This window comes from Equus caballus, chromosome 17 (genome assembly GCF_041296265.1).
Source record: "Equus caballus isolate H_3958 breed thoroughbred chromosome 17, TB-T2T, whole genome shotgun sequence".
In the NCBI taxonomy this organism is placed as follows: domain Eukaryota; kingdom Metazoa; phylum Chordata; class Mammalia; order Perissodactyla; family Equidae; genus Equus; species Equus caballus.
This window is the reverse complement of record NC_091700.1, coordinates 15,375,525-15,396,487: the sequence shown is the minus strand read 5'-3', so window position 1 is coordinate 15,396,487 and position 20,963 is coordinate 15,375,525. Positions and strand designations below refer to the sequence as shown.

The 20,963-nt window shown below is 35.6% G+C and overlaps 1 pseudogene; it reads right to left on the bottom strand.

Moving 5' to 3' along the window:
• Positions 1–20,963, bottom strand: part of LOC138918317 (regulator of DNA class I crossover intermediates 1-like) — a 73,118-nt pseudogene that overhangs the window by 38,350 nt on the left and 13,805 nt on the right.

The following is a 20,963-nucleotide window of genomic DNA, read 5'->3' as shown; positions in this document are numbered from 1 at the left end:
TATAATTTTAACTATAGAGACTACAAGGATTGAACATTTTAGCACTAAATATCTCTATCTATATACATATATGTGCATAGTCTTGGATGGAAGTGCATATAACCAGCTATCTTTCAAGTCATAGAAAGAATCAAGCCATCACAACTTATACTTTAACAGATTACTCTGACATCACTGAGATTATGTACTGCTATTCACAGGATCCTTTCCATATCATGTATACTGGGCCATCATGACATCACCATCTACTCCTTTACTGTGATTACAATCAAGTATTACATAACACATTGAACTATGGTCAATTTTACTATCAATAATTTTATAAAAAGATGATGATTTCAAAGACTTTTAAAGAACATTCCAGTTTTGGGATTCATAATCTTCTACAGCCCAGAGAATTAAGTTTTTGACCTAAGAAGAATTATTATACTTAATTTCTCTCCTAATTTGGCTATATCTATAGCAACCCACAACTAATATTTTTTCAATCCATAAAAAGAAAAAAAGAGCATATCACAAAAATATAAAATGCTAAGAACTAGTGATTGAAAGGGACCTGTTCACAAACAACCAACCCACTAACTGGGAAAAAATATTGGCAAGTCATATATCTGACAAAGGCTTAATATCCATAATATATAAAGAACTCACACAACTCAACAACAAAAAAAAATCAAACAACCCGATCAAAAAATGGGCGGGAGACATGAACAGACATTTCTCCAAAGAAGAAATACGGATGGCCAAATAGACACATGAAAAGAAGTTCCTCATCGCTGATCATCAGGGAAATGCAAATCAAAACTACACTAAGCTATCACCTTACACCCATTAGAATGACACAAATAACTAAAACAAATAGTAACAAATGTTGGAGAGGTTGTGGAGAAAAAGGAACCCTCATACACTGCTGGTGGGAATGCAAACTGGTGCAGCCACTATGGAAAACAGTACGGATATTCCTCAAAAAATTAAAAATAGAAACACCTTATGACTCAGCCATCCCACTACTGGGTATCTATCCAAAGAGCTTGAAGTCAGCAATTCCAAAAGTCCCATGCACCCCAGTGTCCACTGCAGCATTATTTACAATAGCCAAGATGTGGAAGCAACCTAAGTGCCCATCAACAGATGACTGGATAAAGAAGATGTGGTATATATATACAATGGAATACTACTCAGCCATAGAAAAGAACAAAATCGTCCCATTTGCAACAACATGGATGGACCTTGAGGGAATTATGTTAAGTGAAATAAGCCAGATAGAGGAGGACAATTTCTGTATGACTCCTCTCATATGAGGAATTTAAAAATGTAGACAAAGACAACAGATTAGTGGCTACCAGGGGAAAGATGGGGTGGGGGTTGGGCACAAAGGGTGAAGGGGTGCACCTACAACACAACTGACAAACAATAATGTACAAATGAAATTTCACAAGATTGTAACCTATCTAACTCAATAAAGACTTGTATTTAAAAAAAGAAAGGTACCTGTTCATTCTGCTTTTTTTTCATATGCAACTTTCTGAGGACTAGGCACTATTCTGGGAATAAAATTTTGTCTTGTAATATCTCTGTTAGAAGCTAATTCTGCTGACAAAGATGGTGGTGTGAAGCTGCAGTTTTCTATTCTGCTCAATTGAGGTTCGAACATTGTATATGAGTCCATGACTTGTGAGGACTATAGGAAAGAAGATACAATCATGTGATTTGCCAAAATATATAAACTAGAGACAAGGAAAGTTAAAATAAAAGTGAAAAAGGTCACGAGTTAGAGAAAAAGTCCCAAGTAAAGGCAAGTCATCAGTAACTGACAGTCCTTACTAAGACAAGAGAGGTTATCAACTAAGATTATACTTGAGCTCCTTTCCATCTGCCTTTCTCACCGATGGTCCCCTCTACCCTCAAGCTCCATACCTGCATGTCATCTCCTAATGACAGGAAATCTAAGTTTCATTTATCTACAATTCAGGTGAAAGATTTCCAAGAGATTTTAGTATCACTGCCATTATCTTTCTGACGTAGCTTAACTTTGGCTATTCAAAGGAAAGAATAATTAATAATATGGCATTGGACTTTCACAGTTCAAGCTTTAATCACAATCTATGTGTTTTCTAATTGATTAAAGTCTTATTTGCTAAAAAATAATTATTTGAAATATACTTTGAAAGAAAAATAATCTTGGGATCAACATGAATATTGAAAATCACAATTTGATATAAAATAAAACAGTCGGGTCACCACGTTTGAAAACATGAATCGCTCAATGATCACATGAACCCAAAGGAGAACTCCCCAAATGAATTATCCTTTGCAGCTCTTCAGTGACAGGCAGAATCAAATGCTTTGCACACAAAGGCCTAGTCTACATTACCAGAACTCCAAAGGGTTTCTCATAAGCAATCGTTAAAATATTCTTAAGGTATAGGTTTCTTACATTAAAAACTTCTAAAAGAACAATTTTAAAGACTAAAAATTTTTTTAAAGGATAACTAATTTTCTCTGATTCTCAAAAAATTTATATCACTTGATGGTGAAACTGGCAGAAAGTGAGCCACTGATGATTAAGTAGCTAGGAATTAAAGTTTTTTTCCCTTTTGCAATTACTGATTATAGCTTTTAGCTGTTTAACCCACTCATTGTTAATTGTGCTGTTTAGGCAATATGCTGACTCCCGCTAGGCTCCTATAGGTAACATCTTCCTGGTGCCTGCATCACCATGGTAATGCGTGTGTGAGCTGTTTTTCAGGAATTGGAACTCCTTGTCCACTTCAGGCCAGTTGAGACCACCAACTCATCAACTGGGCCCACGGAGATGTCCGACAGGTGACTTGAAGAGGCTAAAAACTCTCCCCTCAGATCATGCTGATGTCGCCATTTTGTGAACGTGGGTCCTATGAAGAGGCATCAAGTCTGACTACGCTTGTGCAGCTCATCATTACCTCACCTCTCCTCACCTCCAATCACCTCTCTCCACATTTCAGACCACGTTGACCCCGGCCCATATGTATCCCTGAGTCTCTGTTTTCGGGGAAGCAAATTTCAGGCTCATGAGCTCGCTTCCTCACATGGCTACCTTGTGAGTAAACCCTCTCTCTGCTGCTATCTCGTCATCTCAGTGTTTGGCTTTCTGGGCGGCGGGCAAAAATGAACCTGGTTGGGTAACAGTGGCATGTCACAATTGTTAAAATAACTTAAAAAAATTTTTGTTTAACTCTCACCTTAACTGGGCCAAGTTCTTCCTTGCTGCCTTGTCTTTGATAGTGTAAACTAATGAAAAGAAAATGTAACAGTTAAACACATAGGTGGCAATAAAATTGATTATCTTTTATAAATATTTAAAATTCATACTGTTCTATACAAATATGAAAACATATGGAACTCTTAAGTAAATCATTCCAGGGTTATAATATTACTGTGTTTTATAAAAATTACATTATTACTAGAGAGAGATTTTTATGATAAGGAAAGTCAAACTATGCATCCAAAGAACACTTAGCATGGATATTAGTTCATTGACTAAGGTCTTAATAGTTTAATAATACTGCTAACAGTCAAACAAACAAAAACTGGAGCTAGGATAATCCCTTTATACATTTTCCAATGAATAAAACAGAGTTGATAATGACTCTTTCAAATACCTAATAATATACAACCTAGCTAAAACCTACTTGTTTTCCATATCATCAATGCAGAGGTTAGACGGGACAAGATGAGGCGACATTGGAAGTTCTAAATCATGTTTTCTCAGGGGCATTTTTATGTCTCTATTCATATTCACATGATCGGTTTTCTCACAGTTTCTATAATGAAAAAGTTGCAATTAAAAATTAAGAATGAATAATAAAATCTTTTAAAAGCATTGGTTGATATACCATGGTCATTAAGTAAATGTACATCTTAGATATTTACTAAAACCACCTATATTCTATACATGATAGAAGACATTACAGTACTAGCAACTATCACAGATAATTCAAATCATCTTTTTCTTCATCATCTTACATTCTCCTCATGAAAGGGGCCCTACAAATTTTGCTTTATTTTTTGATTCCTTCAAAACTTCCCTAACCCCTAGACTGTATCAGTTGCTATATTACATATTCCCACAGCACTACATATGTTCTCTATTATAGCACCTACCATAGTTTACTGTACTTGATTAACTCTATCTCCCTCACTAGATTTTTAAACTTTAGATGCAGCAGCCTTGTCTCTCCTTATAGACGATATAACTATTTTGACCGCTTAGTACTTTTAATTATGATCCTTTTCCAGGAAATGCTTTTTACACATGCACAAACTACAGAGTTGTAGTGGAGAGCTTCTATCTTCTTATATAACCCTGCTTCCCTGGAAAAAACAATTGGTTTAGTGGCAACCACCTGCCACTCAATAATGGCATTACACCCCTCTGGTTATAAGTAATTGTTCCAGCGCTGAGACCTGACACCAGCAGAGCAAGGCAACCTCCTTCCAGCGGAATTAAAAAATTCAGAATCAGAGAAGCAGCTCTCAGTATTTCCCTGGTGGTGAAATTGGAGAGATGAGCAATGTTAGTTCATAGTGGGGTTTTTTTGGATTTTATTTTTCCTTTTTCTCCTGAAAGCCCCCTGGTACATAGCTTCTAGTTGTCAATGTTAGTTTTTTAATGTCACATTTTAAGCTTCATTGATGAAGACAGTCTGAGAGAATAAAACTAGTATCTGAAGTGAAAAAGAATCTTGGTAGTATTCAATTTCCTGACTCAAGCAGTCTCTGAGGCCCAGATGCACCACTACCCTTCCTTTCAGTTAAGTGTCTTAGTCCGTTCAGGCTGCTGTAACGGACTACCATAGACTGGGTGAACTATACAAAATAGAAATTTATTTCTCAGTTTGGAGGCTGGGCAGTCCAAGATCAAAGTGCTGGCAGATTCGCTGTCTGGTGAGGGCTCGCTTCCTGGTTCACAGACAGCTGTCTTCTCCCTGTGTCCTCAGACAGTGGTAGAGGTGAGAGAACTCTCTGGGGTCTCTTTTACAAGGGCACTAATTCCATTCATCAGGGTCCACTCTCCTGACCCAATCACCTCCTAAAGGCCCAACCTCCTAATATCACATCAACATATGAATTTTGGGGGCACACAAACATTCAGTCCACAACATTAAGTAAGTAAATATATATTTTTTAAGTTTCTGTAATTTGCAGTCATGAGTCCTAACTAATAAAATCTTGCTTTGGTAGAGGAGGAAAAATCTTTTCTCTCTACCCTTCTAAATTATCAGCTGGGGGCCTGTAACGAAAGACAGATTAACAAGAGAAAAAGCATACAAATGTATTTAATATAAGTTTTATGTGGAAAACTTTGTAAGGAAATGAAGACCCAAAGTGGTTAAACCTGAGCATTTTTAAGCTAGGTTTGATGAAGAGCGGAAAGTCCTGGGGAAATGGGACAGGACAAAAAGGGGTATCAGCTAAGTGTAGTAAACTGAGGGAAACAGCAAGGTCTGTTCATTAGAGTCCTCTCGGTGTTCCCTCTGCGTTGGAGATAACAACGTTCCTTTTCTTGGGGTATAGCGAGGGCACCTCTCACATGAAAATCCTTCCTGCACATGCTGCTTCCTCAAATTCCTCAGCTCAAAATATTCAATATGCCAAGGTGCCTTATTTTTTGGTAGTGTGGGGGATCAGAATTGGCCACCCCAAAATGTGTCTCTTTGGCATGAGGATTATTTGGGGCTGATTACTTTTAAGAAACTGCAGACAGGCGAGAAGCTCTGAAAAGTAGAAGCTACCCTCTGTAAAACACATTTACATTTGTAAGGGAAATCTCCATTTGTAAAGGTAACTCCCTCTCTGTACCAGGAAGAGGGGGGATGTCCTTATGTCCAGAAACTCCTATCAAGGCAGAAGGCAAGGACTTAAATCCGCATAATAACCTTTCTCTTGTTTACTGTCCTTTTCTGGTAATCTCCCATAACTGACTCCCTCCCACCCCCAACATGCTCCTTTGTCTTTAGCCAAAGACGGTATTTAAGATGACAACCTTAGCCAGTCTGGGAGTTAACCAGTTTTCCTGGATTTTTCCCATGATACATGTTACAAAGCTTTGTTTGATTTTCTCCTTTTATTCTGTCTCATGTCAATTTAATTCATAGCCCAGCCAGAAGAACCTACAAGAGATAGAGGAATTCTCTTCCTCCCCTACAGCAGCATGTCCTGCCCCTGTTATTTTCTGTTCTACATCCAGAATCCAATACAATACTTAGGGTAAGTACTCAAAAAACATATGTTCAATGTATGAATGAAAACAGAGTGAGGGAGAAAGGAAATATATAAAGTTAAATACATCACTGGACAGCCACATGTAAAAGAATTAAACTGGAACCCTATCTTACACCATACACAAAAGTCAACTCAAAATGGATTAAAGACTTAAATACAAGACCTGAAACCATAAAACTCCTAGAAGAAAACATAAGGAATAAGCTCCGTGACATCAGTCTTCATGATGATTTTCTGGATTTGACACCAAAAGTAAAAGGAATAAAAGCAAAAATAAACAACTGGTCCTACATCAAACCAAAAAGCTTCTGTATAGCAAAGGAAACCACCAACAAAATGAAAATGCAATCTAAAGAATGGGAGAAAATACCTGCAAATCATATTGTCTGATAAGGGATTAATATTCAAAATACATAAAGAGCTCATACAACTCAATATCAAAAAACAAGAATCGATTAAAAAATGAGCAGAGGACCCTCTGAACAGACATTTTTCCAAAGACGACATACAACTGAGCAACAGGTACATGAAAAGGTGTTCAACATCACTAATCCTCAGGGGAATGCATTCAAAACCACAATGAGACATCACCTCACACCTGTTAGAATGACTATCATCGAAAAGACAAGAGAGGGGGCTGACCACGTGGCCGAATAGTTGTTTGTGTGCTCCAGTTCAGTGGCCCAGGGTCCGCCAGTCCAGACCCTGTGCACAGAGCTATATACTGCTCATCTAGCCATGCTGTGGCAGCATCCAACATAGAAAAACTAGAATGACCTGCAACTAGGATATACAACTATGTACTGGGGCTTTGGGGAGAGAAAGAAAGAAAAAGAAGAAGATTGGCAACAGATATTAGCTGAGGGCCAATCTTCCTCACAAAAAGTAAAAAAAAAAAAAAAAGACAAGAGGTAAGAAGTGTTTGCAAGGATGTGGACAAAAGGGAACCCTTGTGCATGGTTGGTGGGAATGTAAATTGGGGCAAGCTCTATGGAGAACAATATAGAGGTTCCTCAAAAAATTAAAAATAGAACTATCATATGATTCAGCAATCTCACTTCTGGGTATATATCCAAATAAAATGAAAACAAGATCTCAAAGAGATATCTGCACTCCCAAGTTCACAGCAGCATAATTCACAGAGCCAAAATATGGAAACAACCTCAGCGTCCATCAATGGATGAATGGATAAAGATGGTGTGGTGTGTATATGTGTGTGTGTATATATACAATGGAATATTCCTGAGCCCTGAGAAAGAATGAAATCCTGCCATGTGTGACAACATGGACGGAGCTAGAAGGCATTATGCTAAGTGAAATAAGCCAGACTGAGAAAGACAAATACTGCATGGTATCACTTACGTGTGGAATCTAAAAAAAAAAAAAAAGTCAAACTCATAGAAACAGAGAATAGAAAAGTGGTTGCCAGGATCTGGCGACTGGGGGATAGGGAAAGGTTGGGAAAAGGGTACTAACTTTCAGCAAAATGATGAATAAGATCCGAGGATCTAATGTAAGACATGGTGACAACAGCTGATAACACTATTACACAAATGAAGAAAAAGAACTAAATATAGCAAATATATTTACAACAGAAACTTTTATTCCTAAAGTTTATTAATAATGTATTTACTTCTACTAAAGTGTGACTACATTTACTTGTGACAACTGTCATCTGTGGAGAAACAAAAATAGCACAGAAAGGAAAAGAGGAGACACTAACAATACTGTGATCAATTTCAATCCCTTTTTATGAACTCAGTTCTTAAGCTCTCATTTTAGCACTTGTTTTAAAAATTAAATATCAGACACAAGTTTCCTTGAGAGAGAAAAAAATACTCTGATTAAACTTTTTATTTACTTGAAGAATCAAAGTGCAGGCCAAAATGAACTTTATTTTGAAGTATTAGACTACTATAGTTAACATCCCAAGAATGTCTAAGGAATTCAAGTTATGAGATAGGAAACTAATCATTGAGGCAAAAACTTGTTCAGCTCTTCCTTTCAAACAAATTCTCCAAATAGGATAAGACAGTAAAGATATTTATTCCCTGCTCTTTAGCCAAACTTTGGTAACTATCTGCCTAGACAAAATAACATAATAATTGAAACAACGCTATAAGTTTAACCATACCTTATAAAATTAATTTTATATAACACACCACCTAAAAAAAAATAAATGGATTAAACAATAAAACATTTTAAGCAGAGACTAACAAAGCTTCTAATTTAAGAGGGCAATCAAGTTTTAAAATTACTTTCCACATCCTTTGAGTTCTAAAATTACAAAATTATTGGAAAACTAAACATTATGATCACATCAGACTCAAAACAAAATGTTACTGGAGAGGCTGACTTACCAGGTCTTTTCTTCTGGCAAGATATCTGATTTACCATATACAGGTTAAGGAGGTCTAAACTGACAGCAGAATTTTTGACAGGGGATAAAACTCCCCGTAATTTCATTTTTGATTTTAACCTTTTCTTTTCAAAATATTCCTAAAAAAATTAAAAATAAAAAGTTCTTCTAGCAACCATATAGTTTCAGGCAGAATCATCAATAATAAAAATCAATAATGCTATTAAATAATTGACTTGATATTTTTTATATTTCTGTGACACCTCCTTTACATGTTTACATGTAAATTAAAATGAATCATGATAACTTGTAGTTTGCCCAAAGACTCTAAATTACAGCTTCTTATAATCTTTCTTTTGTTAAGCGTAATGCCTTTAAAACAGAACTGTATAAAGCCATTCCCAGGTATCAAAAGATTAAAAAAAATTATCTGAATGTGGAACGTTTTTAAAAACCTGATAAAACAAATGTGATAGGCTAAAAACTTGTTTTTCTGCAAAGTATGCTATACCACAGATATAAAAAGCCTAAAGATACGCATAGCTGTGTGCCAATAAAAGTCAACTGAAATGAGAAGAGAAAAACAAAAAGAAGCTATGTGAGAACTTATCTGCAGCCAAAGCTAACTTAATTCTGTTATCTCCCCATGACTCCTAGATTTTCTTTTATACCAGACTTGTAAATAATTATCATTTTTCATTCAGTATTTATTTCTGATTGAGCAGAATTATTCTTATTTTCATTCTTTTTCTCTCAGATTACATCCTTAATTTAAGAAGTTCAAAGGCATTTGTTCAAAATTTGTTTATTGAGCAACTATTATGTATTAGACACTATAACAAATTGTGAAAACATCTTCTTCACTATATAACTCATAACACAATGGCATAAACGTGATTATAAATGTGAGATATAAAAAGTGAAAAAAGTCCAAGATGGTAAAAAATTTAATGCAAGAGGAAGTATCATTTTTCCAAGAAGTTAAGGTTTTATCACATTAATATTTCAGAATATTAATAATAGACTTTTAAGATTCTAAAAAACATAAGAACTGTAAGAGACTTGCCAGCTATCAAGCAAAAAAGTAAATGCTGCATTTTTATGCAAACTTAACCACAGATAAAAAAGTGTTTCGTTTGAGTGATGTGCAGCTCCACATTGGGGCTTCTTTAAAAAGATCACACTATGGTCAGCAATGAAATGACAGAACCTTCAGGATGTAAATATTTTTCCCCTTTGAAAAACATGACTCTGGATCATATAATTGACAGCGTCTTGGAATTAAGATATTATTTCCTAAGGCACTGTACTCTGTGAAGGATAAGACCATAATCAGAAAGAGAATGACACAAACAATTACAACTGAGCATCAGGAGTATGTAAACTACAGGTAGATGTGGGGAGAGTTGGCAGAGGGAGGGCAGGAGAAGAGGGAAGCTTTCTTAGAAAATGACTTTTTTCTAAGATAGATGGATGAGTCAGAGTTAGCCAGAGTGTGGGAAGATAATGTTCCAGGAATGAAGAAGAACAGTACAAACACTGTGTATGAAGGGAGCAAGCCTTTACTCCAGGGGACACGGCTGAAGAGGTTGAACCCTCATAATCTATCCATCATGATAACCTCTGATCTTTCTTTTCCTAGAGAGAACAAAGGTATGTAACTAATTTACCTGACAAGGTTAGGCTCAACTTTTTTTGGGGGGGTAACTTTTGCAGACAATTTCACTATTTTATTATTTGATATCAAATAAACAATAAATTCAAAACACATTTCCAATCTTTTTAGCACATTATCAAAGTTGTTAGGACAGTTAGACCTCCACATACAATTCCTATGGGGATATCTAAGACAAGCAAATCTTTATTTAGTAAAAAATGTACTAAAGCATGAGTATAAAAGACAGATTGATAAAATATTTAAAATATGTTATATGTATAGTTATGACTTCCAATGGCTTTTGGTGACATATTTCATATTATAGGATATCAAGTTTATTTCTAAATATTTTTTGTGTGGTATTTTAACTTTTTATTAAGATTATGATAGTTTACAACCTTGTGAAATTTCAGTTGCACATTATTGTTAGTCATGTTGTAGGTGCACCACTTCACCCTTTGTGCACTCCCCTCACCCCCCCTTTCCCCTGGTAACCACCAATCAGTTCTCTTTGTCTATATGTTTAACTTCCACCTATCAGTGGAGTCATACAGAGTTCGTCTTTCTCTATCTGGCTTATTTCACTTCACATAATACCCTCAAGGTCCATCCATGTTGTTGTGAATGGGACGATTTTATCCATCTTTATGGCTGAGTAGTATTCCATTGCGCGCGCGCGCGCGCGTGTGTGTGTGTGTGTGTATACATATATATACCATATCTTCTTTATCCAACCATCAGTTGATGGGCACTTAGGTTGCTTCCACATCTTGGCTATTGTAAATAATGCTGTGATGAACATAGGGGTGCATGGGACCTTTGGAATTGCTGACTTCAAGCTCTTTGGATAGATACCCAGTAGTGGGATGGCTGGTTCATAAGGTATTTCTATTTTTAATTTTTTGAATAATCTCCGTACTGTTTTCCATAGTGGCTGCACCAGTTTGCATTCCCTCCAACAGTGTATGAGGGTTCCTTTTTCTCCACAAACTCTCCAACATTTGTCACTTTTTGTTTTGGTTATTTTTGCCATTCTGACAGGTGTAAGGTGATATCTTAGTGTAGTTTTGATTTCCATTTCCCTGATGATGAGTGATGATGAGCATCTTTTCATGTCTATTGGCCATCCGTATATCTTCTTTGGAGAAATGTCTGTTCATGTCCTCGGCCCATCTTTTGACTGGGTTGTTTGATTTTTTGTTGTTAGGCTCAACTTTTTTTAACAAGTCTCATTTGGTAGAGACAAGTAAAAAATAATTAGAAGATAAATAGAAAACTTCCAGAAGACAATCAAATTTTAAATTGAAAATAGACATTTAAAAGGAGCAGCCAGGGAGACAAATAAAATCTTAAGAACGTGTCAAAGGAAGCAAGGGAAGAGCTTGTTTCAAGATGAAGGGAACAGGCAGCAGTTCTCTGAAAGAAGACTGTTCACTTCATGAAGTGCTAAATAAAGTTTGTATCACCAAAACAAAAAAGATGAAGGTTATGGAAAAGCAGATGATGACACATTAAAGTATATGAAAAATATCTTTGGAATTGAATAACATAAAGTTCAAATTTTTTTATTGAATTTTAGTTAACATAGAACATTATGTTAGTTTCAGGTGTACACGTAGTGATTTGACATTTACACACATTACGAAATAATCACTACAATGATTCTACCAACAATCTGTCACCAAAGTCATTATAATATTATTGACTATATTCCCTACATTGTATATTATACCCCCATGGTTTATTTACTTTATAACTGAAAGTTTGTACTTCTTAATCCCCTTCACCTATTTTGCCCAACCTACCACCAGCTTCACCACTGGCAATGACCAGCCTGTTCTCTGTGTCTATGAGTCTGTTTCTGTTTTGTTTGTTCATTTGTTTTGTTTTTTAGATTCCACATATAAGTGAAATCAGATGATATTTATCTTTCTCTGTCTGACATATTTCACTTGGAATAACACCCTCTATATCCATCCATGTTGCTACAAATGACAAGATTTCATTCTTTTTTACGGCTAATATTCCACTGAATAAATATATGCCACATCTTCTTTACCAATATATCCACCGATGGACACTTAGGCTGCTTCCACATCTCGGCTATTGCAAATAATGCTGCAATGAACATAAGGGTGCATATTTCTTTTCAAATTAGTGTTTTTGTTTTCTTCAGGTAATACCCAGAAGTCAAACTGCTGGGTCATATGTTAGTTTTTAATGTTTTTAGAAGCTTCCATACTGTTCTCCATAGTAGCTGCAACAGTATACATTCCCACCAAAAGTGCGCGAGGGCTCCCTTTTCTCCACATCCTCACTAACACTTGACATTTATTGTCTTTTGATGGTTTTGATTTGCATTTCCCTTAGGATTAGTGATGTTGAACATCTTTTTACATGTCTGTTGGGCATCTGTAAATGTCTTTGGAAAAATGTCTATTCAGTTCCTCTCATTTTTTTATTGAATTATTTTTTTGATATTGAGTTGTATGAGCTCTTTATACATTTTGGACATTAACCCTTTATCAGATATATCATTTGCAAGTATATTCTCCCATTTGGTAGATTGCCTTTTCATTTTGCTGATGGTTTCCTTTGCTGTGTAAAAGCTTTTTAGTGTGACGTAGTCTCATTTGTTTATCTTTGCTTTTGTTGCCCTTGCCTGAGGAGACAGATCCAAAAAATTATTAAGACTGATGTCAAACAGTTTACTGCCTAAGTTTTCTTCTAGGAGTTTTATGGTTTCAGGTCTTACGTTTAAGTCTTTAATCCATTTTGAGTGTATTTTTACACATACCGAAAGAAAGTAGTCCAGTTTCATTCTTTTGCCTAGAGCTGTCCAGTCTTCCGAATATCATTTATTGAAACAGCTGTCTTTTCCCCACTGAATATTCTTGCCTCCTTTGTTGTAGATTAATTGACGATATATTTGTGGGTTTATTTCTGGGCTTTCTATTCTGTTACATTATCTCTGCATTTGTTTTTGTGCCAGTATCATAATGTTTTGATTATTATAGCTTTGTAGTACAGTTTGACATCTGGAAATGTGATACCTCCAGCTTTCTTCTCTCTCAAGATTGCTTGGCTATTTTGGGTCTTTTGTGGTTCTATACAAATTTTAGGATTATTTGTTCTAGTTTTGTGAAAAATACCAATGGTATTTTCATAGGGGTTGCATTGAATCTGTAGATTGCTTTGGGTAGTACGGACATTTTAACAGTATTAATTCGTGAGCACATACATCTTTCCATTTATTTGTCTTCGGTTTCTTTCATCCATGTCTTATAGCTTTCAGAGTATAGGTCTTTCTTCTCCTTGGTTAAATTTATTCCTATGTATTTTATTGTTTTTGATGCAATTGTCCTGGGAGGGTTTTCTTAATTTCTCTTTCTGATAGATCGTTATTAGTGTATAGAAACCCAACAGATTTCTGTATATTAATTTTGTATCCTGAAACTTCACTGAATTCATTTATCCTAATAATTTTTGGTGGAGTTTTTAGTGTGTGTGTGTATATATATATAAACAATATATATAAAATAAAAAGTATATATATATATTTAGTATAAAGTATCATGTCATCAGTAAACAGTGACAGTTTTACTTATTCCTTTCCAATCAGGCTGGCTTTTATTTTTCCTACTAATTGCTGTGTTAGGACTTCCAATATAATAAAAGTAGTGAGAGTGGGCATCCTTGTCTTGTTTCTGATCTTAGAAGAAATGCTTTCAGCTTTACACCATCGAATATGATATTAGCTGTGGGTTTGTCACATACAGCCTTTACTATGTTGAGGTAGGTTCTCTCTATACCCACGTTGTTGAGAATTTTTATCATAAATGGATGTTGAATTTTGTCAAAAGCTATTTCTGCATCTATTGAGATAATCATACAATTTTTATTCTTTGCTTTGTTTATGTGGCATATCACAATGACTAACGTGTGCATACTGACCATCCTTGCATGCCTAGGAAAAATCCCACTTAATCATGGTGTATGATCCTTTTAATGTATTGTTGATTTTAGTCTGCTAATATTTTGCTGAGGATTTTTGCATCTACATTCATCAGGGATATTGGCCTATAATTTTCTCTTTTTGTAGTGTCTTTGTCTGGTTTTGGTATCAGGGTAATGTTGGCCTCATAGAATGAGTTTGGAAGCATTCCTCCCTCTTCAATTTTTTGAAATAGTTTGAGAAGGACAGGTATTAATTCTTTAAATGTTTGGCAGAATTCACCTGTGGAACCATCTGGTCCTAGACTTCTGTTTCTTGGGAGATTTTTGACTACTGAGGCAATTTATTATTAGTAATCAGTCTGTTCAGATGTTCTATTTCTTCCTGATTCAGTCTTAGAAGACTGTATGTTTCTAGGAATTTATCTATTTCTTTTAGGTTGTATAATTTGCTGGCATCTAATTGTTCATAGTAATATCATGATATTTGCATTTCTGAGGTGTCAGACATAACTTCTCTTTCATTTCTGATTTTACGTATTTGGGGCCTCTTTTTTTTTCTAGATGAGTCTGGCTAAAGGTTTATCAATTACCTTTTCAAAGAACCAGCTCTTAGTTTCATTGATCTTTTCTATGGTATTTTTTCAGTTTCTATCTATTTCTGCTCTGATCTTTACGATTTCCTTCCTTCTACTAACTTTGGGTTTTGTTCGTTCTTCCTTTTCTAGTTCCTTTAGTTGTAAGATTAGACTGTTTATCTGAGATTTTTCTTACTTCCTTAGGTAGACATGTATCATTTACTTGCTCTTTGATTTCTTCAATGACACACTGGTTGTTGAGCAGCATGTTGTTTAGACTCCATGTTTTGTTATTTCCAGTTTTCTTCTTGTAGTTGATTTCTAGTCTCATACCATGGTGCTCAGAAAAGATGTTTAATATGATTTCAATCTTCTTCAATTTACTGAGACTTGTTTTGTGGCCTAACATATGCTCTATCCTGGAAAATGTTCCGACCGACTTGAAAAGATGTGTATTCTGCTGTTTTGGGATAGAACGCTCTGCATATATCTAGTAAGTCCATCTGGTCTAATGTGTCATTTAAGACCAATATTTCCTTATTGATTTTCTGTCTGTATGATTTATAAAGTTCAATTTTGACACTAGTAAGAGCTGTACAGTGAAGTGGACCAAGGAACAAATGGGAGATGAGAGTGAAAGGGCATAGCAGGAAAGAGAAAGGACCCAGAGACACCTTTACTTGTCTAATAGGAGAAAATTCAGTATGTGTAAACATCAATGGAAAGCGCAAGTAAATGGAATCCAGATCACAGACAGAGAGACCTTCCTTTGATCAGAGGGAATTACTTCTGTAGTTAGAGGAGGGAAAGAGAAGATGGATGAAGAAGGAAGGTGGTTTATAGAACTGGTGGTAGAAATTTGAGATAATTCTCATCTGATAGCTTCTATTTCCTCTGAACTATGATACAAGGTCATTTAACGAGCATGAAGGGATAAAGAATAGTGTTGGGAAAGAGAGGTTTGGGGAGGTAAAGGAAGGTATGAAATTTTCAAAGAAGAGAAAAGTGACACGATTAGAGATCAACACCTTGGGAAGAGCCATGTGTCTTTCCCTTTCTGACAAATATTCAAAAGAATGATCCAGATAGAGTTAGATTACTTTTTAAAAATATTCTTGGGACAGCCTTCATTCATAGTTTATTTATTATTGAGTGTCTATGTTATTGCTAGAGACAGTTCAAGGCACAGGAGATAGAAAATGAACAAACGTGGTAAAATCCTTCTTCTCATGAAGATATTTTAATGGGGGGACAGAAAAAACAAATTTCTAAGAAAATATAGGATTACGAAAGAGTGACAAATTAAAGAGGGTAAAGGAGAGACAGCATTTGGAGGGCAGGGAGCTATTTAGATGTAGTGATCAGAGAAGGCCAATCTAAGAGGACATACTTTTGCTGAGACTCAAATGTTGACAAGCCAGACATGCAAATATCTCGAGGGAGACTATTCCAGACAAAGAACAGTGGCAGAAAGAAGGTCAGTGTGGCTTAAATAAAATGAATAGGACAAGTAGTAAGAAACAAGGTCAGAGAGGCAGGCAGGGTGCAGATCCTTCTGATTCTTTTAGACTTTGGTAAAATCAGATTTCATTCTAAGAGCAATGAAAAGCAATTGAGGCTTTTAAGCTGGGGAATGATAAATTCTGATTTGTGCCTTTAAAAGATCATACTAACCACTGTGTCACAGACTACAAAGGAGTAAAAGATAAAGCAGAAAAACAGTGATAAATTCAATTACATTAAAATTAAGAACTTTTCTTCAAAGACAGGATTGAAAAACTAAAATTAAAAGCCAAAGGACAAATATACCTGACAAATAATTCCTAAATACATAGACACAACAAGAAAAAGACAAACAACTCAAATAAAAAATGAAAAAACTACTTGGAAAAGTACCTGACAAAAGAGGAAACCTGAATGACAAGATAGTCAGTCTCATTAGTAATCAAGGAAATATAAGTTAAATTTACAATGAAGCATCAATTCACTGAGTTAACAACTATCCTGCTTTCATAATAATCACTCCCTTGCTTTTCTTTAAATTTTACTACCTTCGAACATATTTTTTCTGTTTTGGAACTTTTCGTAAATGGAATCTTACTGCTTGTATTCTTTTGTGAGTTGCTTTCTTTATCCAACTTTATGTTTTTGAGATTCATCCACACTAATTACGCGTAGTTGAAACATTTTCACTGCTCCATCATTACTTGGGTATGCCACTATTTGCTTAACCATTTTACTGCTAATGGACATTTGGGTGGTCCCCTTTCCTTCCTCCTCCCCTGTCCTTCTTTCTCTCTTTCTCCTCCTTCTCTCTCTTTTTTTTGTTTGCTACTTAACAACAACAATATCCAAACAAGCTTGTACATGTCTCAAAGTTCACAAGTGGAAGAGTTTCACTCAGATATATACTGCTGAGCTGTAATGTACATACATGCTCAACTTTACTGTGTAATGATCAATGTAATTAAAAAACAAAAAAAGGTGGTAGGTTATAAGGCCATTATACTACTCTAGGCAATAAATGATGATGATTTGAATCAGGGTGCTAATAGTATAGGTAGTGAGAAGTTATCAGACTTGGGATACATCTTGGAACTAGAATGACAACAAGAATCAACAAGGTCCTTAAGTCTCTGCCTAAGCAAAATGGTTGGTTATCAACCTATCTACAAGGTTGAGAAGGCTAAAGGAAGAGAGTCTTCCAATTTCACTTAGTTATTACCCTTGGAAAAATGCTTCAGAAGATCACTTTTTTCATAAAGCTAACACAAATAAACATATTCTCTTTATCTTTTGCTTTCTCCTTTCCTGCTTGATCAGAACCCTGGTCCTGAAAAAGGAAACAGGATAAAAAACACAATGATTAAAGAAATGGTCTCTAAAATGATTGTTGAGCCAGCCTGGTGGCAAACTGGTTAAGTTCACATGCTCCACCTTGGTGGCCCAGGGTTCCTGGGTTCAGATCCCAGGCACGGCCCTACACACTGCTCATCATGCCATGCTGTGGCAGCATCCCACATACAAAATAGAGGAAGACAGGCACAGATGTTAGCTCAGGGACAATGTTCCTCAAGCAAAAAGAGGAAGATGGGAACCAGATATTAGCTCAGGGCCAATCTTCCTCACCAAAATAAATACATAAATAAAATAAAATGATGTCATTTTAGTTGAATTAAAGATTTGGAATTAAAATCTAAAAGTATAGTGATAATTATGCTATTTTATGAAAAGAAACTATGAAAATGTTCTCAAATGTTATAGTATATACTGTTTCACAAAATTTTCTTAGATAGAAAATCCAAGAACTAATAAGAAAGACTCTACACCTATCATTAATAATGAAGCATAAAATACATCTGAATTATAAAATCAAGATAAGCAAAGAGAAATCAATGCATTGGCAAGGAGGTACCACTGAAACATTCTCATATGATAGCAATATTCTTGGTCAATGCTGCCATTTTAATTTTCCTTGTATTTCAATATTCTACTTCTATCAACAGGAAGTAGAGAAAGGACCAAAATCTATATAGGATTGAAAGAAATGTTAAGTTTATTATTAGAGCAATTCAGTTACATTACTATATCAGCTATGCATACTTGAAATCTCATAACTTCTTTAAAACACAGCTAGCTTTTATGGATGTGCTTCACAACTATGATCTCTGTGCCAAACACTGCAACGAATCCCATGATAGTGCAATATTTAATGGTTATAAATTATTTGCTCTATTAATAATAGTAGAATGCCATAAAACATTCATGACAAGATAAGCAGATATGCACAATAAATCTTTTGGATATACATGAAACTATGATCTCAAATTCAAGATTTATACAAGAATTATAAGTAAAATGACAAAATGTATTTTAGCTACATGAGATTATATAATAACATGAAAATAATAATTGCTAATGATGAGTACCATATGTCTTGCACCTTTCTAGACACTTCAGATACTTTACATGTACAAACTCATTTAATCTTCACAGGAACTCTGTAAGGTAGGTTCTATTTTTATCCCCATTTTACTGATGAAGAAACTAAGATGCAGAGAGGTTAAGTAACTTGCCCAAGGTCACACTGCTAATAAATGGTAGAGCCAGACTGAAACCTAAGCATTCTGGTTTTGAAGTTTTCAACCAGATATTATACTGTCTTCCAAGAATTTCAACTGTGAATATACAAAGCTGTTCATTTTCCAAATGATTTTCATAAACTACATGAATGACAGTTACTGAATACCCCCAGACTTCGGTACTTACTGAACTTGTACTTTAACATACTTCCCAATAGCTATGTCTTAATTGACCATTTTGAGTTCACTGAGCAAAGAATTTGATCTGTCCAGATCCACGCAGCATAAGTGCACTGCTGGCATTCAAACTTTAGAAAAGAAAAAGGAAATAAATCACATTTCATTGACCCATCAAACGCTAAGGCTAGAGAGGACATTAGAGATTAGTTTATTCTCCATCATTTTAAAACTTAAGGCAAAGAAAGCAAAGTGGGGGCTGGACCGGTGGTGCAGCAGTTAAGTGTGCGTATTCCGCTTTGGCAGCCTGGGTTTCGCCAGTTCGGATCCCAGGGGTGGACATGGAACCGCCTGGCAAGCCATGCCGTGGGAGGCGTCCCACGTATAAAGTAGAGGAAGATGTGCACAGATGTTAGCTCAGGGCCAGTCTTCCTCAGCAAAAAGAGGAGGATTGGCAGCAGTTAGCTCAGAGCTAATCTTCCTCAAAAAAGGAGAAAGCAAAGTGACTTTTCAAAGTTCCAAAATATAAGAAGTATGACAGAGCCAGCAGTATTAAACAATCCAGATTACAGAGACAGTAGGAAGAAAAATCAATTCTATAAGAAGTTCCCACATTATAAAGATCAATAGAATTAGGGACTAGCCAAAGCCTAAACACAGTCTTCATATATGTATAAATCAAGTGATTTTACTCCAGGCTGATTTTCCATTATCCAGGACACTCTTATGGCTCTCACCAAATTCTATGTACTCCATAATCCCTATTCCTATGTGCCTAAGGAAAAATTAATTAGGATTTCAAGACCAATTGCTAGATTAGCCTACTAATACTAGACCACAGTGAAAGTGAAAAAAGATCCTAACGTATAAGTCAAAGGCAATTTCATAAAAAGAACATTTTAAATTATTATTAAGGCAACCAATGCTACTAAATAGTACTATATGTCTAAATGTTTTACCAAATATAGTCACTCTCAATTACCTGCACTAGAAAAGAAAACTGCATCAGTTAGGATTCTTAAGTTACAAGAAATTGAAAGCTCCTTTGGTTAATTTAAACAGAAAATAAATTTATTAAAAGAAAATCAGGTAACCAACAAACATGTCAACAAGGCTGAGGAAGCACGTTTGGCACCTGGCAAGAACAAGGAAGTCTAGGGAGCTGTGGCATCATAGTCAAAATCAAGCCATAATTAGCCTCCTAAGAACACCACTGCCAGCACTGGTGAACACTAAACACCACTGACTGCACCAGTTCCACTCCTGGACAGTGAACACCACCCCCTGGCATCACTGGCATTAAAATTCAATCCTGCTGCAGCTCTTGCAACTGCTTCCAACTACAATAGAAGCTCTGTAGTCCCTACTTCTTTGTGTTACTAGCTTCTAATTCAAAGTACAGGACAAGAGCATCTAAGTCTCAGCTTAGGTCACATGCCTATTTGCTAGCTGCAAAGCATAGTGAAACAAATGTCTGGGTTTTTTCCCCAAGATTCCACATAGGGAGGTGGTCTGTGCCTATCACCAAAACTCATAAGGTAGGAAATACCCCCACACATAGATAAGGGGCTCAGATGCTTGGCTGCCAGTGAGTACAAATGTCCACTAAAGAGATGTAGATTAAAATTAAACTAGTTGACAATCCAAGTGACTTTTTACTTGGCTATGTCAGTGGAAAAAAAAATATGTATATATATATATATATATATAGTCCTAATAGTTGCTTCTAACAGTTTTGCTTAGGCTAACTTAAAATAAAACTGTAAAATTGTTTTTTTTTCTCCCCCAAGTGTTGACCAAGATGATGATATAGGAGGATCTTGAGCTCCCCTCTTCCCACAGACACACCAAATGTACAGCTACACTTGGAGCATTCTCTCTGAAAGAGATCC